General features: G+C 38.1%; 1 protein-coding gene across 4 annotated transcripts in view; it reads right to left on the reverse strand.

Moving 5' to 3' along the window:
* Window positions 1–26,808, reverse strand: part of RAPGEF4 (Rap guanine nucleotide exchange factor (GEF) 4) — a 228,259-nt gene that overhangs the window by 158,422 nt on the left and 43,029 nt on the right. For 2 of the 4 annotated variants that reach the window (XM_004674533.2, XM_004674532.2), the window contains exon 1: window positions 11,555–11,813. The exons of the other annotated variants lie outside the window; for them this stretch is intronic. The gene's annotated coding sequence lies outside the window, so the exon portion shown is untranslated. Of the gene's footprint in view, window positions 1–11,554; window positions 11,814–26,808 lie in introns of those variants that run through there. 4 annotated transcript variants of the gene reach the window in all.

Genomic DNA, 26,808 nt, shown 5'->3' on the forward strand with positions numbered 1-26,808 from the left:
TGTTATTGTTGGATAAGAAAAGCCTTGGAACAGTTCCGATTACTTCTAAAAATACAATCTCAAAACTATGCCCAGGTTGTAACAAATGTATGACTGTTGGAATGCCTTGGCTTTCAAATTGCTCTTTAACAAATATTCGCAGATTTTAATTGTGCTTTCAACTGTACATGAATGTATCTACATAGTAGCATCTATCTGATCCAAGATTTCAGTAGGAAGCATATAAGGATAAACTGAAACTAGAATGAATACTTCTAAAGGTACTTAGGAATCTCCCAAAGTCCAGTCTTGAAGATCAACCATCTTTCTTTTGTCTGGCTATATTGAAGATGCGATCATACACACATTGTATTCCCCTGAGAAATTATTGAACTTTGAACAATGATTTACACTCCATCCTTTAAAGCAGCATCTTCAATTACCGAGCCCGATTACCTTGCCTGAGCTGGTGGTGTATTATAACAATCAATTGTATTTGACTAATGCACCCAAGCAGTGGACATTCAATAAATGTGTTCCAGTCACAGTCAAAGAGACCCTGAGTGAGGTGGGGTTTCCCACAAGACTGTGGCTGATAAAGCTGGAAGGAAAAGCAAGAATTCCTGCTCCGCTTTTCATCCTCTCAGACAAGATTTTAAAAATACCTAATCTAATTCATGGCAAAGAGAGGGTATGTTTGGTGAAATAACAGCTTTTATGTGCCTGTGCAGGACAGTATGATTGCCACAGAACCTACCATATGTATTAAAAGCATATCATAAGTATATACAACCAGGACTGACTTGGCTACAGCTGGCTTAAAAAAGTCCTTAACATAAAGTTGTAAATATAAAAATAGGAAGTTTTGCTAAAGTTACTCACCACAAGTCAGTCAGTCACATGTTTTAAAAAGAAATCGCAGTATTGCACAAAAAACCTCTGAAGAGCTTTGTTATCAGAGGCTAAATGTATCCAGGAAAGTACCATTAATAAATGTGCTTGATAGAAGTAATCAGGTTGGGCCAACATGTTAATCTATATGTTAAAAGGAAATAGTTGACTCCAATAGAAAATGAAGCAAATTTGGAAACTCAGATATAACTAAATAATAGTTGTATATCCATTTTTCTCAGAAATTAGACTCATTTAGCTGAAGAAATTCTCTTATCTTATTAATATCACACTAAAGACAGGTGTGGCTCATGAGAAGAATGCAGGACCCACATCTAGGCTCTGCTTCTTTCATACTGTGTGATGCCAAATAAATCGATGGACTTCTCCAAACTTCTGTTTTTTTAGTGAAGTAAGACAAAAACAAACTGTAACTCAAGGAGGATTAAACAACCATGTAATAATAACTTGGAAAGTGACCAGATTGTAGCAGTTTTCAAATGAATGTTTTTTTTTAAAAGATTTATTTATTTATGCATACAGAACTGGGGTACAGGCCAGAGGTGTGGGGGGGTGAGAGGATTCACCAGAGACAGAGTGGGGAGCAGAACAGGCCAACTGATGAAGTACACTGCTGAGGGGAGCAGCAGGCGTATCAGGAGAGGTCTGCCGTGACATGTGTGTCACCTCCAGCGCAGGGATTGAACTCATGCTGAAGTGGTTCTAGCTTCTTAGTGCTGTGCTTTAACCCATTGCGCCATCAGGGAGGGCCAAATGAATGTTTTTTAAATGAAGGTCTTACCCTAGTTTTAATAAATATGTGCCTTGAATGATAGTTTGCTTAGTCTAATAATAATGTTACCTCAAATTACTGTTGCAATTCCTCTTTAGAATTGCCTTCAGTACCAAAAGCAATTTGGTCAAAAGTTGTAATATCCCTTTCAGTGAGGTCTAGGAAATGGGGAGGGAATTTTTACTTTTATTTACAATTGAAAGCCCAGGCATTGAGGGGTTAAGTGATTAACTCAAGGATATAAAATGGGTCACAAAGTGTGATAAATCGCTGAGTTTTTATGCCCTGCCTGCCCTCCACTCCACCTAACCCTGAACTGGCTGAGGCATTCTTGAATTCTTGAAAAGAAATTTCCTGTGATTGCCACATTCCACTTGAGCCAGCTCTCTCTGGCAGACAGCATGCCAATACCCATCAAAACACTCTGCCAAAAGCCTCTATACCTCAAAAATCAGGGGAAATGGAAGGTAAGTGAATTCACAAGCTTCCGTTTTAAGCAACATTCTGAATCGATTCTGAAGGTCCTGAGTATGAGTCTTGCTCATGCCCCTTATTTCTACCCGATTAGCAGGAAATCAGATATGATACAGTCTAGTCTGATAAGGATGGAACTGGTATAGGGAGAACTGACTAACCCCCAACACCCAAAAATATATATGACTCTATATTAATAGCAATGAGACACTAACAGCCACATTTAAGTAGATTATCTGACTTCTAAGGCAGGCAAGTGGTGTTTTTCTTAACACTGATAGAAATAAAGACACAAGTTTTATACCAAATTTTAGAATGGCATTACAGATGAGACAGTCTTTTCAAAACATTTCAAGTTTTTGTCAATACCAAAATATTCCCAAGCTTCTAGTCTCTATTTAATAAGTTGGCTCTCCAGAGGATTTTTGAGAAACCCAAATCTCAACTTGTAGCTGTGACTAAAATCATAAATTCATTCTAAGACTAAGAAGCAGACATAAAGATAAATAACCTCACCCATTTATACCCTTGTGGATAGCGGCAAATTGGTGATGTTCATGTTCATTCTAAAACATTCCACAACAACTGAATGAGCCATTACCACTTAGAATTAATTACATGGGTTTCAGAACTTTGTTACTGAAGTCATAACCCCATCTCAGGGACATGCCTGCAAGGCTGTGGCCTTTTAAAACTAGAACAGGAAAACAAATCCTGACATGAACCAATACAGGTCACAGCTGCTTAAGAGGGATAAAAAAAGCTTAAAGTTTGAGCTGGCATTTTCCCCTTCTCCTAAGAAACATAAAAGTCCCTACAAGTTTAATTGGACCTTGTGTCCACAAAAGACGATGGACAGTTTCTCAAAATTAGGAATTGAACTACTACACATATTTGTATAAGACATAGATACAAAAATATGCATATATGATAGATGTATATTAACATAGTATACTATACAATGTCATGATGTAAAATGTTACTACTATGCTTATCATTCAAAAAGTTGTAAGAAACAGTGCAGTGGGTTACCCTAATTCTGTTTTGCTACAGGCAAAACAGCAGTAACTATTCAGTGGTAACAATTACACAGGAAGAGAGGGACTGAGGAATGAAAGCAGGATTAAGGAATGGGGAGTTGACTGAGGGGAGACAGCACACTCGGGGGTCCAGAGGCCAGCATTGTTCCTACTTTGAGCTGAACACTCCCTGAAAGTGAGAAGCTCATCCTTTTGGTATCTCCAACTATTAAGTACTTGTTAAGTTCCATTGCATTGTCTCCAAGAAGACTGTCAATAATAACAGGTGCATCTCACAAGGAAAAAACTTTACCCATGTACATTTTCTATTCACATTGTTTCAAATATAGATATCAGATACAGGTCCTGCTTTCCCAATGTCTACTGAGTAAATAAACAGATGAACACCACATGGTAACAGAAATATAATGTTATTAGACTGAACATAAGAAATTGCCACTTTTATAGATCAAAAGTCTCTGAATAACAGCAATTTTGAATGGTTCAACATAATAAAAATCACCAAAATGCAGTGAGGAGTCGATCAAGCTGACAACCACAGAGGATCACACAGGTTTGAGTGTTAGCCCAATGTCCCACACATTACAACATGGCTGAAGAAAGCTAGGTCTCAAAAAAACAACTTTCTACATACAAATCTAAGATTAACTTAACTCAGGATGTGGGATTTCCTTTGCTCTCTACTATTTTGCTCAAAATATACAGGTATAAAGTTACCCATAAGGAAAGAACTTTTTTTATTTTTTAAAGATTTATTTATTTATGCTTACAGAACTGGGTTACAGGCCAGAGGTGTGGTGGGTGAGAAGCTCCACCAGAGACAGAGTGGGGAGCAGAACAGGCAGATCCACTGAAACACACTGCTGAGGGGAGCAGCGGGCGGGTCAGGAGAGGTCTGCCACGCCACGTGGGTCAGCTCCCTGGCGGAGGATCGAACTGATGCTGCAGAGGCTTCGGAGAGCCTTACCCCATTGCACCACCAGGGAGAGCCCGGAAAGAACTTTTAACAAAAAGATTTTTAATGTTTTCGTTTAAAATATTCAAAATATTTAACCTTTGCTTTCTGATTATAATTCTGGTTGATTACAGTATCTAGGCCAGTATAAGATACAAAGCCCTTAACTGTTTTTCCTTGTGTTACTTTTCATCTTTGGGTAAACATTTTTGCCCAAAGGAATTCAAATCTTTCTAAAGTGTGCCAAACTCAGAATTCATAATGTTCATTTGGATCAAAAGTAGATATGTGTTTGTAGAAAAAAATTACCTGAGGGACTGTCCTTCACGTATGCTACTCTACTTTAAACTCTTCCAAATATCATTTATGTTACAAAATGAGTAATAAAGATGAGACCTACATTATCCTGTCACTTTAATGTCCCTGGGTAGCCTGCTAAGAGAAACATTTCTAAGATTTTATAAACAAAGACCCAAACTTCCTGTTCCCTCTAGATGACAAAGCCAAAGGGGAAAAAAAAAGTTTCTACAATTAAGCTATGGACAATATAAAGTGATGATTTTGAGTGCTTGTTAAGATGAGGTTACCTGGATTGTACACTTATAAATCTGTCTTGTTCAGTGCTCTGAAGATTATACTTAGAATAAACAGGGCACACGATAGGAACCAATGAATAAATGGAAACAAGCAAATGAATAATTTAGAGGGGGCACAAGGAACTGATGGCAGTCCTATTCCCACAGAGGAACGTCGCCAAAGGTGAAGATTTCATTACCTCTCCTCATGCCTGAAAGAAGTTAGTAACTGGCACTGTGAACTGGAGGATGTTATCTCGAAGATGATAAAATAAACTTAAGATCTTAATTTTAGGTTATGAGTGTGATTGATTGGGAATAGTAATGTGTTCTCTAGCTCACTCAAACTTAGGGCCAGCTCTCAATTATTGTTTGGCCAAATGGCTCTCCAGGCATCTACTCTCCAATTCTGAACAAACATGGGAATCTCCTGTAGAAGGTCACAGTCAGATGGAAACACAAAATGATGTACCTGACTGACTATAATACTGTTCAGGTCTCTGGACAAATTGCCATCTTACCAGGAGGCTTACTGTGGGCTGATTTGCAACCTTTCTGAATTCTACTGGGAACACTAAGTGGTAAAGACAAGTTGCCCATCTTTGTAGCTCAATGTGCCACTCCACTGCTGAGATCTGAAGCTGTTGATGGGTTTGCCTTACAATAGTATTCTAGGAGACCATTCACCAGACCGTTACTTCTGTATGCTCCAAATGTGATATAATAGAAAGCTATATTTATTATGCCACTGAATTCAGTTATTGTTCTTAAGAATTCGAAGCACTTCCTACATTCTCTGTTTTGCAGAAGATAAACTGAAGAACCCTATTTAGTTAAGGGAAAGCTGCAACTATAATTCTGTCCTATGAAGTAATAAGGAGGGTCAAGTTCAGACAAATAACTGCCTACATTGTTTGGATCACTACAAGAAGCCCACCTTTTAAAAGGTCATAGACATAATCAATAGGAGAGAATTAAACACTTGGCTCTTCCCCTCCCCCAACTTCTAGGTGCCCTCCCCTCTGCCCACCTCCTCTTAGAATGCAAAGGTAGAAATGATCTGTATTGTGCAAGAGCATGTTATTATGCAGTCTGCTTTAATTCCACAAAATGAAATACAGGACTCCTATTTTCCAGAAGCACTGGGATGTCAAAATAAATTTAGAGTTCTCTGTGGATTGCAAATGAACCTTGAAGCAAAGGTCTTTCTTTCGGTTGGGCATTATCATTAAGGATATGAGTTTTGTGAATAATATTGATCAAAAACATTTAATTCATGCTTTTATTATTTCAGAGATTGATTACTGGGATGCCTATTTTGTTAGGTGGCCCAATATCTGTTCATATGAGTCCAATCTGTTCAAAATGTAATTGCATGGCTGGGTGATAAGAGTCCAACAACTGAAGCATGTCACACCTTCTCCAGTTTCCCTGTCATTGATTAAGAGCTAAAATTTGGATTAATTTAGGTATGACACAACTTGAATCTATTAATTACTTTCTACTTTCCTTTTTCTCTTGCAAGTTCAAATATGTTCTATACTCTAAGAAAACAGTTAAGTTAGCAATGTAAAAATTTATCTTTCTGACCAAAATAATAGACTTCTTTTATGTCACATAAAGCCTTCTAAAAATATAATTGGGCTCAAACTCACAACCATTTCTTAAATATTACCACTTTATAGATTTTTTGTAGATTGACCTGAGTCTATGCCTGTTTAATTAAAATGAAACTGTACAAGTTCAATAAATTTAGTTCTCCCTTTCACCATAATGTAAGGCCCAACATATAGTCATATTCACAATCATAAATTATTTTTACTCATGAAGTGCTGAAAAATTAGAATCTTCCTGTCACTTCTGGCTTTAAGTGATACAGGTACACTTCAGATGATGAAGAACATAGATAAGTTAAAGGGCATTTTCTTGAACCTTTATATGTAGGTTCAAGAGTCTTTTCTCTTAGATGACTCCTCTGACCATAAGTAAAACAAATTCAGTTCTCATTTGCATATAATACAGGCTAAAATATTCAGAATTCGGTATTTCATTGTCCCCTGTGAAATTTCGACCCCCTTTCCAGTCTCCCTCCCTTTCCTCAGAATCACTCGGTTACCCCAAGGTCACCAGGAGACCTGAAAAAAAACAAACAATGGTGTATCCAAGTAGATAATTTTTAGAATAAAAAGCCAATAAAGCCAAAACATGTGCTCATTTCAATAACCAATGTAGGAACAAAAAAGACTTTCGGTATCCAAACCTTTGGTTTAATTAGAAGGATAAATTCCATAAAGTTTCTATTATAAACAATAAAGTAATGGAACAATGTTAGATTTCAGGGTCTGTTTCTCAGCCCCAGAGAAGATCAGTAGAATATCTAGACTAAGTAGAGGCGACAGACCAGATTTGAGAAAGGTACTTCAGGAGAGAAAAGGAAGTCAACAAATAATTGGTGGCCTGGTGGGTGCCAAGGGTAGGCACAGTCCTCAATGCTACAATGCTTGAGAAGCAGGCATCACTCCATAGGTCTTTACTGAATGGATTATCAGGAGAACTAAAGATTTTGGTGAGAGGGTAGCTAATGTGACAATCCACATTATCCAAGAGGGATATATGAAAGGAAGGAAAAACAAGAGGAGAATTATAGGGGGGCGGGGATTCAATAGGACCAAGTGTTTGGAGAGGTCTGCCCAGGGGTGCCAGATACAGGAGCAGCAACACCTTCTCAAGAAACAAGGTCTCTGAGTCTTAAGCACCCCCTGGTGGCTGACCTACGGAGCTAAAAAGCTTGGTGGTCTTCTCTCCTTATCCTTTAAGACCAGCACACACACTCCTATGAATTCCTGGTTTCAATGTTCAGACGTCCCTTTATTTCCCTTTCTGCAATATCTTCCTCCATAACTCCTAAGGTCTGCTTTGTCTCTTGTATTTTTTGTCCCAGTTATCTTAGGTATCTCTTTCTCTCTTCCTCATTCCCCTTCCTTTCTCAATTTATGAAAACTATACTGTTCATGGCAGATAATGTTAAAGGTAAAATTCATGATATACCTCAGAAAAGGATAAGTAAATGCTGACATTTTAAAATCAAAGAAGGCAGGCTCTTAAGATCAGTGAAAGTAAGATAAATTTTAGAATAGCCATGACCTGTGCCATTTTGTAATAAAACTGTATGTCCCATGCACAAGAACTGAAAACATTTTCAATTCTAAAGGTTATTGCTTATATTTTAATTAGGAACATAGGAAATTTTTGCTAACATTTTTTATTGCAAAGACATACGACTCCTGCAATAGGCTAAGTCAGATAGCCTACATATCTTACAACACTGTTCTTATAGAGGATTTACAAATGGGGCTTTGCACCCAACCTATAAGCCTGGTAGAAGATTGGTACAGTTTTGATTCCTGCTTGATATTTCCTGAAAAAACCACACTGAGTTATTTAAAGAATAACAGTTGCCAAACTCTCTGACAAGTCATAATGAATGGTTAGGTTCTGAAAGGTCGACAAGCTATCTTTCAGCTCCCATCTCCTCTTTAAACCAAGCTATTTTGAGAATTTCCATTTCTCATGTTCTTTTTCTCCCCAACCCTGACACTATTTGTCTCCCCCCGGTAGCATTTTTTTTTTTAATGCAGGAAAACTTAAATAAGTTCCAAGATTGCAAAAGAGCTTTATTATTTGATGATTGTGGGTCGTGTCTGGGAAAAACTCCAAACATAGATTTGCCATTTTAAGCAATTCCTTTGAATTCTCACTCTATTGTCAGCAATAGTCCTATATTATTGGTTTATTATTGATTTTTTTCCTTTCCCTTTACATAACGAGGCACTCTGAATGTCCTCTTCTCTCATCTCATGTCTACTTATTTTGCAAGTCCCTGAAGGATTGTATTATTTTAAGCATTTTGGCTTTTAGAGGACACAGCCCCACAAATACATATACACATATGAGCACACAAAACCCTACCCTGCCATTACCACAAACCCATAATCTTTTCCCACAACAATTTCTTCAAGTAATCTTTCTTCTCCTTCACCTCCTTTAATTCATTCAACTGCCACATTCTATCAATTTTATTTTTAAAACATATTTCACCTTCACCTTTGTCTCCTCATTCCTATTAGCACTAACCTGCCTCAGGTCAGTCTCAATGAAGTTACTGTTACACCTTTCTAGGCAAGCTTTCCTGCCGCCCTTACTCATGTGTTGCTCACCTCCAGCCACAACCACACTCTCAACACATAGGGTAAGTTATCCTGCATAAATCCCATGAAGGCAAGGAGGTATCTCCTATGTATGTAGGCACAGTTCTCTGAGTTTCAACAACCTGCCTATGAGTGTCACTTTGTTCATCTCAAATAGAAGGTAACTGACTCTCCCAGAGATTAAGTACTCTGTTCAATTCCCTTCATTTCTAAGTGTTCATGTCATTTATTCTCAGAATGTGAAGAGGGAAGAGTGGTCAGCATTGTAACAGGCAAGCAAGTCATTAGCATAACAAAGATTTGATATTTAATCTCGTTAAAGTCAAGTAACTAGACATACTTAAAATTATCACCATAGCAAAGCCCATAGTTTTCAAGAGATGGGATTTATACAAGAGAAGTATGAATACAAGTTCCTGTTCTCACACTGTTTATACTCTAGTGGTGAGAGTGTGTTTCTATACTCAGTAGTTGCTAAATAAATACTTGATTAAACTAGGGCCAGGAAGTGGAAGGAGAGTCCTTGCTACTCTCATTTTGGCTTTCTTTTAATTGCACTGTTTAGTCAATGGATGCTTCTTAATATAAAAAGCTCCTCTGACACTTCCTCCTGACCAGTCTCAAACATTATCAGAACAATACCGTTGGGGGGGGGGGAGGCATTGAAAATACTGGGCTGTCTTCCAACCCACAGCCCTATTTATTTTTTCCTAACTACAAGATAATTATTGCTGGATGTTATTATGGGATTTTTCCATATGTCCTTTAGTTAGAATGGTGAGGACCCAGTGTGGCCTTTTAATGCATACTGGTCTCATGCCAGATCACCTCACTCTACAACTTCACATTTGGTTTTCAGTTTTATAATTTTTATAGTTTTATAATTTTCCCAACCACCCATCATTACCTTACTTGGCCACTGCTACTGTCAAATACACCTTGACAAACATTCTTTGGAAAGGGTCTTTTTCGCTTACTGCGGGCACATTTAAAAGAAGTTCTTGCTATGTTCATCACTTTGGCAAAGAAGGACAAGTTCAAGGAAATTAGAGGCCAAACTTGACAGAGCTCTGGGTGCAGCTGTTGGCCCAGCTGTGCAATGATTCTCAACTGGTCCATTACCTCCAAAACTCAACTATTCAGCACAGCCTTCCCTAGTCCAGCTCTCCTGTCGGTCTCATATATTTGGCAACAGCCATTATTTCTGAAATGAATGCTCATGTGTATTTATAGCAAATCGCATGCCTGCTCTATCAACAATTAAAGAGATTAGGATTCAGCAGACATATTCCTCTAATTAGGACAAGACGGAAGACATAGCTTATAGAATGCTGCAGTTTGGGCAATGCTTACTCTTTCCTGACAAGACTGCCCTGCTGCCTCGCAGCCATCAAACATCTACTCTCTCTAGGACCAGCCCGCTCTCTGTATGACATGCGCTTCTAGTACCTCCCGGGAATTTTTAATCAGGGGACTCTGCAGTTGACACTTCAATTCTCCTCCTCCTCCCTCCCACCACAGTAACGGCTCAATGGACTGTTTCAAGGTTTGTTTTGAAATAACATGTGAACAGCACCATGTGGCTGCGGAGATCATTCACCTATGTCCTTGCCCTGGAGAGTGAGGACACACTGTATGATCCCACGTATGCGGGCTCTCCTCAAACAAAAGCCTGAACTCAGTGTCTGGGCCATAAATTCCATCTCCCCTTCCCTTACCCATGCATTATTTAAGCCATCTCCTTGGTGAGCCGGCACGAGCATTTGCTCAGAGTAATGATCAGCAGGGGCTTTACGCACTGTTCTGATGGGAAATGTAGGCTCTGAGAAAATGCCACCCACTCAGTCTCAATAATAAAATATGATAATCTAATTTGGTAAAAATAAACCGTGAAATCAGAGATTTGAGGCAAAAACTTTAAAGATGCAATTCAGACGAGCAATCAATGCTTATTCAGTTTCTGTACCATCTCAGCTTTCTCCCTGTGCAGATGCTTAAGTGATGCTAAATTAAATAATTGACAAATTTTTAAAACTGTGGGAAATTACCATCTGTACTTAATTTTGGAATATAAAAAGGTCCATAGAAAACATCCTTTATGATTATTTTGTCTAATAACAGATATGAAACAATACAAACATCCCAGTCATAAAATATAATGCGTTTCAAGCAATCTGGCTTACATAGTCAAACACAGTTTTTCAAAACAAAAGACCACAGGAGGAGCAAAATGCTAGGTTACCATTTTTTTTTTAAATGAGTGGCAAAAGAACTTGGTTTTTGGTTTAAAATGTACTCCTCTAAGTTTCACCTCCCTAGAAAAAAAAAAAAAAAAAAAAAAGAAGAAAAAAAAACACCAACAAACCAAAAAAAGAAACCAAAACTCAAAACTCACCCACAGGCTTCCTATCGACAGTACTGATAATCACCACTTTTCCACATTTCTTTCCTGGATAAACACTAGGCTAAACTGTCCTCTGCTAGGAACTTTATTAGGTCGATATCACATTTATACAAAATAAAGCCTACAACTGTAAATAAACATGCTTGAGGCGTCTATGAAAACACAGAGAAGAGAAACAAGCTCCCTGCATGGGGACACACTGGTAAATACATGGATAAAACAAGCTGAAACTTACACCAGACACTTCTCTCAGGTCCAGCACAGCAGTAGCCCTAAAGGCACATTCTAGTTTTTTTTAATCCATGTTCTGCTCTTCTCACTGATGGGACTACTCAGGCACATGGTCAAGTTGCAATCAGCTTCTCCCTCAGTGATGTACGAGAGCTGGGCTGATTTATCTTGTCTTTCTGCAGCATATTAGCACTAATGTTCCTGCGTATGCATCCTACCTTTCTTTAGCCGGAGCCCGGGCTTTATCATTGGTAATCTAAATTAAAGAGCCAGTGAACAGAGAGGGCTGTTGTCCTCCACCCCTCCCTGTTTTCCATGAAACAATTGCCAGGCAGTCACTCCCGGACAAGGATCCCACTGTTCATTCCATCGAGTCTCCCCTTCAATATCCCATCGAGACTGGAAGTCAGTCGCAAAAGGACAGGTCCAGTGAGACTGTCTCAGTTCAAAGGGCCATTTATGATTTATTCTCTAAAACAATTCAGATGGCCTTGGGAAATACTAAAGAGAGCTATCATTTGCCAGTTTTTCAGCCCAGAACACAGAATTGACACTATTTACAAAAACAGAGTAACTTGATACGCCACTTACTGCTCAGGAGACAGTGCACCTTTGGGTGACTTTTGTTCTGGGAAATCTCTTCTTTTTTCCCTGATGTTTGTTTTACACATGCATGCTGAAGTGCTTACTCTAATAAAGAATAGGAATGCTATGATTTAGCATGTTGCATACAAGATGCATAAAATCCTATAAAAGTTTGGGAAAATCAAACAAATCATTAGTAACCTCGTAACCTTCCATCAACAAGCAGCAGTAGAAACAAGAGCAAAAAGGCTGTATTGGATTCAGGACTTGTCGATCCCTTTCTCTAAGACACGTTTAAAATCTTTATCTCAAGTAGGCTTTCATATGAAAGTTTGAATCCTTGAAAAATTTTCTGACTTGGCAGCAGTTCAGTGCTTTTAACTCAGGTTTCAAATGATTACTGAAATAATTTTAAGGTTCTTTTCTCAATTAAAGCAATAAAACTTTTCAACAACTGTGAAGCAACAAAAGTTGGTTCATAAAGTTTTGTCTCTATTTTTATTAAAAGAATACACGATTGTTTAAATAATTTTAAGCACTATACAGCCTTTTTATTTTCACTTTTTTAAATTGGCAAATAAGTTTATTTCCAATAAGGCAAAAAATAGCAGTTTTATTATATTCATTTCTCTAACTCCTTGACATTTATATTGCCTCAATTTTCAAGTATAAAAATCAAGACTCATCAGAAATATCAAATACTCACATTTAAGGCACTACAGCAATTTTCCTACCTCTGCAAAAGAAAATATCAAACTTTCTACTTCTCAACTTTTAAAAAATTGCAGTGAAAAGAAATAATACTTGGCAGGGCAACTTAAACACAGTGCAGGCTATCAGTTTTCTAGACTGCATCTCTAGCTAGCTTAAACTTTAACATTTATATGCATTTCTACCCTCTAGACTTAGTTACAATAAACATCCAGAGTATTATTTTTAAATTTTAAATCTGTGCTTGTCATTTGGATGCTTAAAACTCTGTATAACTTCCCGTTGTTCTCCGGAGGAAAGCCAAAATCTTTAGTATCGCCTTTGACGACTCTATTTTACTTCACTGGGAAGATAAGCCCACCTTCCCAGAACTGTCTGGCTGGGATTCAGAATCATCAATTAGTCAAGTATTGAAGCCCTGCTCTTTACTGGCCAGTCAATTCGAGCACGGTATCCGAGCACTGATAGGGAAGCCAAGAGAATTCCAAAGGCAAATACATAGACCCCTTTTTCTTCAGTTTGAAAGTACAGTACATAAACAAGACTTTACTACTTTACAAAAAGCTTCTGAGTTATGACAAAATTAATATGAAGCAAGCCAGACTCAAAAACACAAGGTGAAGATAAAATCAAGGAATAAGATGAAATTAACCATTTGATGAATGTTAACTGAAATTGACTTAGGCTGGAGGAGAAAAGCGGAAACAAGAAGAAACTCTAAAAACTGTATTGTTCAACTTTGGTCCTAAAGTGACAGTTTCAAAGCCTATGGCTTAAATCTGCTACATTAATTGAGCTTACATTTTTTTTTTAAATGTCTCTTACTTGTTAGTTTTTTCAATAAATAATTCCTACATACTCATTAAATTGTTATCGATACATTTTTTTTTCTAAATTCTCTTCATTTTAATCACTAAAAGGACCATATGATAAACACCAGCAACTTTTAAGACATTTCAGGATCCCAATAGCACAGAACCCTAAAAATAAAGAATTTTCATAATTAAAGATCTATTTTGCAGTTAGCCGACAGCATTTTAATGCTGCCTGTCTATAAATTTGTATAGATATGATAATGTAAACATCTAAAGACATTCTCTGAATGATGACATCTAGAGATTGGGTCTGTGCCTAACGAATTGTCACTGTAAGATCACAGGTCCCCGAAAATTTCCTATACTTCATGTCACTGCCCTGAATATTCACACCACTAAAGCCTGATCTTGGAAGAAATTCTGACTCTGAAACCAAATTGCCTGTGTTCAAATCACAGTTCAGCCACTTATAGCTATGTGACCATGGGTAAGGTACTTAAACTTACTAAGTATGCACGTGTTTTATATTTATCCATATCATGGAATAGTGTTTTGCTTCTAGTCATGAAAGTAATTCACAGTGGACCATAATAATTACAAACTCTGAAGAAAATATTTTAAGAAACAACTATCTGAAGTTACTGGAGAGTAACCATGAGCAGGGAGAAACTAAAGGAGAGGCTGACATCTGGAAGAATGGAACTTAGTAAATTACCTCCCCCCTTTTATTTGTTTTTAATTATAGCTTTTCATCGAAGTACAGTGGTCCAATCAGTGGTTCCACAGACTGGCTAGACTTAGTTAAAACTTGCCACATCACTGACTGAGGATCCAGGAGGCTCAGGGATAGCCACTGGAAAAAGAAACAGGGAAGCCTGCCAAAGAAGGAAGCCTCAGTTGGGGCACCTAATTCTGACACACCTCTGACTGCTCCCAGGGCTACACATATGAGCAGACGCTGCCAGCAGATGGGTGAAAAGAAGGAAACAGTTTTCTGCTGCTGTCCATCACAGGGAAGACAAAATTGGAATTTGAGTTCTCTCAAGTTTACTGTCTGCTAAAAAAAGAAAATCAATAGCATTTAAGGATATGACAGACTTTGGAACCTCTAGATCACTTACAATGTCCAAGGTACATTCCAAAATTACAGGATATGCCAAAAAAAAAAAAAATAGGAAAATGATATCTACCTTCAAACAAAAGGTACTCAATAGAGACAAATTCTGAGATGATGCAGGTATTAGAATTTTAAAGGATTTCAAAACAACTTTTATAATTACGTTAAATAAAGGATATAAAATAAATCTTGGTGGAGACGAAAAATACAAGCAGCCACATGGAAACCAAAACTTAAAGATATAAAATCCTTAAGGAACTTACCTCCTATGAATTGGAAAATAAAAAAAATAAAAGTAAACTTGAAAACAGAAGCAATGCAGGTTATCCAATCTGAAGAAGAGAAAAACTTTTAAAATGAACAGAACCTCAGGGTCAGTCCAGTGGGATATGGCAGCTTAGGTCTAGTATATGTACAACTGATAGTCCAGAAGGTTGGGAGAATGAGTGGGCAGAATAAAATATGTGAAGAAATAATGGTCCCACACTTCTAATATTTGTTTCAAAAAACATAAATTTATAAAGTAAGAAATACCAGCAAGTCTGAAACAGGATAAATAAAAAATAAAAACCCATGCCAAGGAACATCATATCGAAACTGCTAAAAATCAAAGATAAAAAAAATCTTTAAAGCAACTTGGGAGACTCACATACTACGCGTAGGAGAAAACAGTAACTTTTCATGGAAAGTAAGAGAGGCTGGAAGATAATCGGATTCCATCTTTAAAGAGCCAACAGGAAAAGCAACAACTGTCAAGTTAGAATTCTCTATCCTACAAAAGCATCCCTAGATGACAAAGGTTAAATGAAGACATTTTCAGGAAAATGAAACCTAAGATGTATAATCAATAGAAAATCTCCACTATTTGACATGTGGAGGAAAGCTCTCCAGGATAAGAGAAATAATACAGATAGGTAAAAGGATGAAGATAGCTGAAGACAGCAAATATGTGAATAGACATAAAAGTCACGCTTCTTTTCAATTCTTTAAAAGAAGCACAACCATGTATATAACCATGATAACACTATTGTGTGGATTATAACATAAATCAATGCAATATGCATAACAACAACAGAATGAAGAACAAAGGGTGGGGAGGTGGTAACACTTGGAGCTATACTTTTGTAAGGTCCCATGTTGGCCAGAAAACAATACAATATTAACCCTAAGTAGAAAGTGAAATGTTAAAAATATATGTAGTAATCTCCAAAGCAACCCCTAAAAAAATAGTTCAAAAAGATCATTTTTTTTCCCTAAAAAGCCAATAGAAAAATAAATTTATAAAGTCAGGACTCCACCTGGGTCGCCCTTCTAAAATAATGTTGCCAATCAGCTGTGAAGAGCGCAGCTAGATGACAGTGCCCAGTGGCAATGCCTTTCGGATCCACTGCAAGGGAACTGAAGCTGAGCTCTATGCAATTGTCCAAAGACTAAACACAGCAGGTATATTAGCAGTTGGCCATTTCTGCCCAGTGCAAAACTAATCCACAGCTCACCAAAGTTTGCCTTTCAGGCTGACAAAGACTTTCTCAAAACAGTGCCTTATTTTGAGACTCTTTCTATGTAACCCTTCTTTCTTCCAGCCTCCCTTTTGTTCACCCCCCTTCCAGACACCCGCTCTCTCGTCTCTTCATCTTTTACTGGCAGTGCACCTAGTTGGCCCCTTACACTTATAACTCCAACTTAGCACCTGCTTCTTTAAGAACCAAACTAATGTGGAATTAAAAAAAAAATAATGAATCTAAAATAATGCAGGAAAGGAGAAGCAAGAAATAAGAAAGCAAATGGGAGAAAGAGAAAAAAAAATAGCAAACTGGTAAACCAAAATCCAATCATATAAATGATTATATCAAATGAAAATGAACTAAACATTCCAATAAAGAAACTGCCATAGTGGATAAAAATGAAAACTCATCTATGTGTTTTCCATATATTTTAAATACAAAGAAACAGTTTGAAAATAAATGTTACTTTGTTAAATTAAATAGCATGAAAAGACAAAGATTAAAAAAGTTGGAGTGGCAAAAAGGCTTCATGGTGAATTCTATCAAACATTTAAGAAAATATGACACCACTCTGATACAAACTCTTTCAGAAAAAGGAGGCAATTGGAACACCCCCATTCATTTTATGTTATCAGAGCATAACTCCAATAATAAAATCTCACTGTGAGAAAATTACTGGTCAATATCAATGAATATAGACATGAAAATCGCTAGAAACAACTAGCCAATAAAATCTAGCTATATATAATTATCCTTTCTAAATCATAATCAAGGAGAGTTTACCAGCTTTAACACTTAAAAACCAATTATCTTCATATTTCCAGAATAAAAAAGAAAACCATTTAGACATTAAATTCAGAAAAGAAACATTTCATAATGTTCAATACCAATTCATGATAGAAGATTTTTGGCAAATTAAAAATAGAAGGGTATTTCCTCAATCTACAGTTAAACTCTTATTTTTTTAAATTTTATTTTAATAATTTATTTTTACATCATTTTCTGTCTTTATCCATCTCAGTTATAATCCCCATGGACTTCGATCACCAATTCACCCATGTGCCTAAAATCATATTTAATGGTACCCAGTACATGCTATTCTTCTAAAATCAGTAACAAGAAAACAAATTCTCATCATTCCGATCCACCCTTGCACTACAATAAGGCAGAAAAAAGTAAATAAAATGCCTAAACATTAGAAAGAAAGAAGACTTTTTATTTGTAGATGACATGATTGTTTATATAGAAAAATCTAAGGATACTAAAATAAGAAATAGTAACTGTTGTCTGTAGTTGTTACAAGAACTAAATGATTGCAAATTCAAAATGTGCTGAGAACTGTGCCTATCACATGGTAATCACTATGTAAGCATTAAGTTAAACAAAATCTAAATATAAAATATGCATATTAGTTTATAGGTAGTAAAGATATCAGAATAGATAATAAAAGACTACCTTAAAGATTAAGGGCCCTAGTTATGAAGATGTTCAGGGCAAACAGAGAACAGCTAGCTCTCACTGACATTCCTGAAAGGGAAGATGAAGTAGGCTTGAGTGTGGCCCTATCTAGACTGCTTTTACATATTATCTTATGTGTCTATGCAGTCATGCAAATACATCCAGCTGTTTTTAGTGAACATGTGCCTTGCTGTGATTTATAAGCAACTCTCATGGACAACTATCCATGAAAGACATTTAAGTAAAAATTAAAAAGATAACAGCTGACATAATTTTATTTATAGTATAATTCAGTATGAGGCAAAAGAGACATTATATAATAATTGCTTGGTAACGATCTGAATATATACAAGCATATAGTGGCTAGTCTGCAATAGCAGGAGTGAAGCTAACTTTCATTTTCCTTACTAGCTTTCATATATTATTTGAGTTTTTAATAATATTAATATTTTTACTTTGCAATTTAAAAAATAAAAAAAAATCCCTTACTAATGCAAGATATGTATCAACATTTAAAAGTCACATGCTTAGAGATTTTTTCTTCTCTGTGTCAAATAAGAGCAAAAGAATTCTTCCTTTGTGTTCTGTAAACAAAGGTAGAATTTTAATTTAGACATTAAGATCACAGATCTAATATCTCTGCCTCTAAGATCCTTCCCAGTATACCACCTCCCTCTACCTCATGTAAAGAATGAGAAGAATTCAAAAAACCAGGCTAGGTCAAAGATCCAATCTGTCATAGGTGGGGTCATCCATCTACAGCACACAGCAAAGAGCTTCATGCTTCCGAGTGCCCACCTGCTCTACTCTCAGTCACACCTCTGGCTACATTAACTCTAGGAATTGGTTCCCCAACTCCCATCCCTAGAAGCATAGAGAGCCGGAGAGGAATAAGGATCAGAGATCATCCAATTACAACTAGATTTTTATTAGAATGACCCTGTAAAATATCTCATTCATCTAATAATAACCACTTTCCAGGTAAGGAAACTAATAGAGGAAAAGGCCCAAGGTCACACATAAAGTTACCTAGAGACCACAGCAGGTCTCTGGTGTCAGGATAACATCCTTTCCATTACAATGGAGAAGGGTCTAAGAGGCCATGCCCTACTGCTGCTGGATCAGAGGCTGTGCCTTCTGGAACAAAGGGAGTGCATTAGGATGTAGGCTCAGGGGGTATGTGAGGAGCAACTCTGCTGCCTTTATCGTATACCAAATTGGAGTGTAAACATCAAAAACCAACTGTTAATCATTTACTTTCATTACTAGTGCTCCATACGAGGCATGTACACTTTCTTTACAAATAATCCATTAGATGAAAGAGAATGTTTCCTATTTGAGATAGGCTTTCTGGCCACATCATTCAGAGATGCTTTTAGTCTACAACTAACAGCAACTAATGAAGGGCTCTTGCTGGAATATTTTCCACATAGGCAACAGGAAATCTGAAAATATTTAAATTAATATGCAATGTGTTCTGCTCTATCATGCTTTTTTTTTGAATAGTGGGACTATGAATTAGATTCTAAAACTTAGAAGGTACATGAATATTTAGGCGCTAAAATTACTTACAATCAATAAATCAGAAATTGAATCAATCAAGTACTCTTGGCAAATTTATCCAGAACCATAAATATATCCCTCATTCCTCTCGGTTTAAAAAAGAAAAGCTCCAAAAGAACAGTCAAAATAGCACTTCCAAAGATTATGAGCTAAAACCCGGATGCAAAAATTGAAATAATTGATACATAACTAAGAAGCCATTTGCCTAATAATTACCGATTAATGTGCACTCCGAATAATATAACCATTGCCTTTATCCAACATCATATTTTTTAAACTAATAACAGACAAGCCTTTCCACAAATTTATTCTAAGTTCCTCAAGCATTCGAAATGCTGCAGGAATATCTTGGGGTTAAGGAGAGGCACATTCATTAGAAGCAGCTCAGTGGGGCTGTAAGTGACAGTTGCTGGTGAGATGCAAATGCTGCCCATGTTTATTATGTTGCCACCTCCCAGACACTGCATTCCTGATGACTGTCCAACTCGAAAGCCTCTTATAACTTTGATCTTTTGTGAAAACTCAAGTAGGATGATAAAAACCATCCAGCTGAACAAACAGACTATGGCGGAAAGACCATCACGTTAACATTTGCCACAGAATAATGTATCACGTGCCCTGACTCCACCTCAGTTCTTCATTAAACTGGTGTCGTTCAAAATATGCAAATGATGTAATAATTTGAACAAACAAATGAATTAGGTGAGACTCTATAGGCAGTTTACTCAAGGCAATTAAGAATGCTAAATCAAACAAATTATTATTTTAAATGGCAAGTAAGCTTTAATTAAACTTGATTTCTATACTAAAAATGAAACTACTAACTCAACAGAAGGGAGCCAATGTAAATTAACAGTGTTAAGAAGAAGCAAAAAGGACGTGCACGCTGATTTTTGATTCATAAGATTACACTGTTATCACTGCTGTCTCTCTCTGATGCTGGTTCAGAGAAGTATCTCTGTGTAGGAATTTAGAACTAATATTCTCTATCTGGGGTGCCTCAACCAAGAGCACATTTTTATTTTTGTTTATTGTTTTGAAGATTTAGTTATTTATGCATACAGATGGGGGTACAGGCCAGAGGTGCAAGGGTGGTGAGAGGATTCTTCAGAGACAGAGTGGGGAGCAGAACAGGCATATATCTACGAAGTACACTGCTGAGGGGAGCAGTGGGCGGGTCCGGAGAGGTCTGTTGCACCATGTGGATCACCTTCAGGGCCAGGGATCGAGCTTGCACTGAAGCAAGCGGCTGCCACCAGTTTGCTGCGCTGTGCCCTAACCAGTTGTGCCACCAGGAAGGTCCGAGCACATTTTTAAATAGTAAATATACTGAGCAGAAACAGAATTAACCCAAACCCAAGGTATTTTCTTATCAACTCTCACCTCTCACTTCAATCTGTGTTTCTCATTCAAAAAGAGAACCTGACAGACTATAGCCCCTCAAACAAGGGCCGGGGGTGGGATATGGTGGATGACAGCACACAATCCACAGTATCACAATCACTACCCCTCACACATATGTATGAATGACCAAACCAGTGGACCCCATCAAAGACCATCGACATAAACGTGCCCATGGAGGAGAAAATCTCCACAACTTCCTGAGATGGACAAGACCAAAACAAGGTCCTATAAAAGTAGACCACACTGACATATTTAGTTCTACAGAATAACATCACCTTAAATACGAATAGTCCATTTTACACACTTCAGGTAATCTGAGATATATTCACATCCTTTTCCTTTTTAATGTTCTGTCCCAGGAATTTTAATGAGACTCTGCTTAGACCCCAACTAATCCACAGCCTTGTCATAATCACCTGTTTTCTTCTCCACATGAAGCACTGCACCTGGGTTAGCCTCTTGGGTCTTCTGTCTTCCACCTTCAGCCCAGAGTCCCACAGGAACACACACACACTGTGTCCTGTTTCCTTCACTCCTGGCTTTCTTCTGGTCAGGCAGGATGACCCAGGGCAGGCGCCCAGGAGGAAGCTGGGAGCATGAGCCGGGTGGTGGCAGCATGAATCAGGGAGGGGCCCAGGGCACAGGGTGGAAAAGCCACCCTAAGTCACTACCTCTGGCATCTGATCGTAGGCTCCCCATCATGCAAGACCATGTTCACATTGTTTCCCTAAGCAGTCTGCCCTCAGAGTGACTCTGGGATACTATCAAAATACAAATGACAGTGGGAAGTTTTGTCAAGCTGGTGTTCCAAGAAACAGAGCACTTCAGATGACCATATTTTGTCTTCTGTGCTAGATGGACAGCAGAAAACTGCTGGCTCTATAACTAGAAAAGGAAGAACAAGTCCATTGAGAATTAGTATGTTGCCAAGTCTTTTCCTGCTCCTGACCCTTGCCAGAATTAGATCTATTCATTATTCACTCACTCCTTCCTTCCTTCATTCATCAAATAGTCACTGCCATTTTCCACTTGCTGGACCCTGTACTATGGTCAAGGCATATGAAGACTCACCATTCTGTCCTCAAGCTGCTCACATTCCAGAGACAGGAGATCTGCCAATTAGCAATTACAGAAAAATGCACTGGAGCATGGAACATCTGCTCCCTGAGAAGGTCAGGCAGGGGAGGGGACAGAGAAAGCTGCCTGTGACCCAACATCAGCCCCATTAGAATGTGTTTACTCCCTGACCCACCATAAGAGGAACTGCGTGAAAAGAGTTTTATCTCCTGCACAAGTGCAGAAATCCAGGAGGGCTGAACCACGTGCCCTGGGAGTAGCACAAAGTGGTGTGTTAGGAGTTCCGCGGATAGTTGCTGAGTTAATGAACAACTAAGAATTTGAATCGGTCCCTGAGACTTTTTTTTGGATAGAATCTAGGTGAGTGGGGATCTCAGAGGTTATCTAACAATATAACCCTCTAGAATTTAAAGTAATTTATTTTTAAATGTTTGCATAAGGTAACCAAGTTGCACAGAGAACGCATGCTGGACTTATAAAATCCTTGAGGCTGAATGGAAAGATAAAATGAGGTACAGGTAATGAAGCGCTGATTCAACCATTAGAAAAAAGTTATTATTGGCACATACTACACCATGGATGAATTTCAGAAACATTGTAATTTCTATAAGAAGCCAGACACAAAGATCACACGTCATGCGACATGTGATATGAAATATCCAGAAAAGGCAAATTTATGGGCAGAAAGCAGAATAATGACTGCCTGGGGCAGGGGGTAGAGCTGGATTGTTTGTAAATAGGCCTGAGATATCTTACTAAGAGGAAAAACTAAAATGTGATTGTGATGACAGTTGCACCATCTTGTAAAGATTATCATTGAATTCTACATTTGACATATGTGAGTTGTAGGACTGATGAAATATATTATCAATGAAGTTGTTTTCAAAGCCTTGTAAAGGGAGTTCTAAGTTACAGGTTTACCCCTATGCTGCTGTGAGGGGGGATGCTATGTTGTTGGGAAAAAAAAGAATAGAGACAAAGCACAGACCTGAAAATTTGAGAAGCCCACCTCACCCCTTAATTCCCAGCCCCAGTCTCATCCAGTCCATCTCCCCTAAAGATGGAATCTACTTGTAGGCAGAAAGCAGGTTAGTGGTTGAGGAGCTGGAGGGAGGGAGCAATGGGCGTGACTGCACAGTGGGTTGCCATTTCCTTATGGAGTAATGAAAAGGTTGTGGAACTGGACAGTGGGAATGGTTGCTAAACAATCTGAAATTTTTAATGCCATTCAATTGAATACTTCAAAATGTTTATTATGTAATGTGTCTTTTACTACATTTTTTTCGTATAAGCCTACTTTTAATTAATACAGACCCTAATTGAACATTTTCACTTTCATCTGCCAAATTCATTACCTGATTGTCCCAGAGGTGCCAGCTGTCCCCTGGTCCTCTCTCCAGGGCATCTAAGTACAGGTGACAACAGGGCTCTAAAAGTCTGGGCTTGGTTTGCATTTTAATTGCCCACTTGAAACTGACTGGTGTTACTTCAAAACAACACTTGCAGGAACCATCCCTAAGCTGTCAGGCATCTCATTAAGAGCTGCACCCTGAAAGTGTAGGAGAGGATGACTTCTCTGACATGTATTTAGCCAGCGCATGTTATGAAACAGTTGCTGCTCAGTCAGGAGTACTACAGTTCCATAAGCCTCTAGGACTCCTTGTTGTCATATAAGCCAAAGCAACTCTCTTTACTGCAAACGCTCTAGGTTACGTTACTATGAGCATGAGAATTCTTGGAGTGCTTTTTTTTACCATAATTTGCATCAGTATTCCTATCCAACAATCTCTATAAGTATTTTTTTTTTCCTTCCCAATAAGAATTCAAGTGGTTAAAGTATTGAGTAAGTGCCAGTTTATTTAGGGCTATACCAGGGTCTGGTGTACATAGAAAAAGAAGGATTATTAGCTATAAAATTTTATCTATCTCAAATGAGACACTAAACTGATACTTTTATTTTGGGACTGCCTGAAATATGTCTGATAATGAATGCACTTAAAAAAAAAAAAAAGAAGACGCCCTCAGGTCTATATTTGTGGAATAAAATTTAGAGAGCAGGTAGTAAATGCCAAATGTCTAAAATTCCTCAGAGGAACTAACTCTGCTGCTGGCCAAAAACCAGAGGAACACACTGTGGTTGAATTTTTTAATTGTATTTTTTAGATGATGGATAATTTTCTAAGCTTTAAAGACAATCACAGTCAAGCACACCAATGAAAATAATTGAATCTCAGCTTTGAGAGCATACAGCTGATCCACCAAGGGGTGCAGGAGAAAGCAGCAATGAGAGGAGGTGAGAAGTCCAGAAGTACTTTCCTCTGCATGAAAAGCAGAGCTTGCTTTATAGCAGAAAAGCTGAAGATGCAAGTGTGTCCTTGTTCTTCTATACCTCCCTTCTCAGTGCTCCTTTTCCCATGTGACACCTCAAATTCACCAACAGGCACTAGAGACTCAACCCAGGCCTCTACCCCAACTGTCACTGTGCCCAGCATAGGACTCTGGGATGAGGTTTCCAATATAGGGCAGGAGGTGCCACAGCCTCCTGCCCTTGGGAGACTGTGGCCATTCCAGTATCCCAGGGTGCTGGGCACAGAGAGAGCATACAGACTTATCCAGCAGCATAAACAGCCCAGCCTTAAGACACAGCCTAACTCGGGAAGTATGCTGAATATATACCAATAGCATTAAATCTCAAAGATTGAGTGTCTGCTATATGTAAAACAAATAGCACAAGTAGATTGATCTGCTTTAAAAGGATTTACAATTTAGGCCCTTCCTGGTGACGCAATGGGTTAAAACGCAGCACTGCAAGTGAGCCAAAGCCTCTTCAATCCTCAGCCCCAGAGGTGACCCACATGGCACAGCAGACCTCTCCTGACCGGCCCGCTGCTCCCCTCAGCAGCGTACTTTGTCAATCTGCCTGTTCTGCTCCCCACTTTGTCTCTGGTGAATCTTCTCACTGCCCTGGACCTCTAGCCTGTACCTCAGTTCTGTATGCATAAGTAAGTAATTGTTAAGAAAGGATTTACAACTTAATGGCTAAAAGATCACTGCCTATCTGAGATTACGTATCACAGCAGGAACTACTTCTACATAAACAGCACGTGGAAGACTGTTAAGACTGAGCTGGTGGTCACAGACAGGCCTTTACAGATAAGAGATCCTAGCTTAGCAGCACTGGTAAATTACTTAATTTATTGAACATCAGCCTTCTCAACTTTCCACAATCTCAAAGTCAAATATGTGAAATATCTGCAATGAAACATATGAATGTTCACACTAAATGGGATGTTAAACTCACCTAAAAGTGATTTCTGTCTCTCTCCATCTTGATTTAAAGTTTGAATAACACCCAAGCGCTCCTACTGTAATGGACAGTCATCTTGAAAGAAAAACCAAGCTCATATCTTCTCAGGAAGCCTTTCCTTCCACTTGCTGGATAACAAATTTCCTAGCCTCTAAAGTAAAATGCACAAAATTGGTACTTCATAAAAATGACACACTCTATAACAGGTATTTATTTAATATACAAGAAAATATTATAGGAAAAGAGAGAAAATAAAATTTTCAATGGTGAATCAGATAGTTACAGGAAATTCAAGTTTTCAAATCTTTAAGCTGTCTTTATTTTTAGTAAAGTAGATACTTTTTTTTAGATGAGCAGTTTTTGTGCAGGAGTGTGTGTGTGTGTGTTCTGCCAATATGTAGAGTTGGATGTTTGCTTTGGGAATTGTTTCCTTGTTAATAATTAAATTCTAAATGGGCATTTTGAGAAGTGGCAGTAACTATCCACATTCTATGGTCTTATAATTACTCAAGTGTAATTAGAGTAAGGGAGGGTTTAGAATAGGCAGAATGTTTCCTATCAAATACCATCTGTATTGGAAATTCTTAATGTGGGAACCATGAACCCTAGGTGGTGTTTACAGGATGAGTTTCATGGAGTCTTTGAAATTATAAAATTTTGTGTGGGTGCATTTTTCTAAGGAGGGAGGGGGCCTTTATCTTTTATCAGATTCTTAAAATAATTCTGGAAGCAATGTTAATCCAGAATTTAACATAAGCATATTTGCTTTTACTCCCACCCAGAGATTTCACTATAGGGACAGCCCTGGTCAGCAATGGGGAAATAGCCAGGCTGTTCCGACTCTGCCCACACCTCACATAATGGCGTCGGGAAGTCCCTGCAGGTTCTCTGGCTCTGCTTCTGGACCTCTCAGTTGTAAAAGCAGGAGGAGGTGCTAAAGCAACCAGGACAGCTTCCCTGAGAAAGAACCTGAAGAGACAGGAAAGGGCTACTACACTGATTTTTTTTTGCATTGAATTTTTGTTCCTATAAAACAACACAATATTGATTTTGGCTAAAGCCCAGATTTAGCCAAAGTGTTTACAACTGCTTTATAAAAACTGAGTGCCCACAATGTGACAGTTACTGGCTATGGACTTTCCACTAGGACTTGGCCATCACTGCTCTTTCACCCCCACTGTGCACATACTCCTAGGAGACAGTAAAAGGCTGAAGAACTAAAAGGAGGTACTCAGGACCAAATAATAAGTGACTCAGCATTAGGTGGCTGAAGTAAACTATACAGGAGATCAAGTAGAAACAGAGTACTCCTCTGATAGCCACATTGATTTGGCTGATCTGTCCTAGTAGGTAGGTATCCACTTGCTCCTTTGCTTTGCAGATCTGCATGACCAGGTGAGATAACATTTCCTCCCTAGAGGAAAATCTTTCTTTCAAAATATGTAAATAGCTACGCTCCATCTAAGAACCTCTGAACCACCTCTCACAGGAACCGTCAACAGCGAGCCAAAAAAGTAATCACAAATGCTTAGTGGAAGGGAAGACATATAAAGAATTCAGACTCAAAGATTTCTGACCATAATTCTCCTTATGTTCAAAGGTTTCAAAGGAGATAGTAAGGTTTTAGGAGAGCTTTGAATTATAGAAGAAAAACAATACAAAGTACTAAAGTGAAATCAGAATTTCACCACATAAAATAGCAGAAAATATGGTCTT

The sequence above is a fragment of the Condylura cristata genome, unplaced genomic scaffold, assembly GCF_000260355.1.
Source record: "Condylura cristata isolate star-nosed mole 26May11 unplaced genomic scaffold, ConCri1.0 scaffold00002, whole genome shotgun sequence".
NCBI classification, from domain to species: Eukaryota; Metazoa; Chordata; class Mammalia; order Eulipotyphla; family Talpidae; genus Condylura; species Condylura cristata.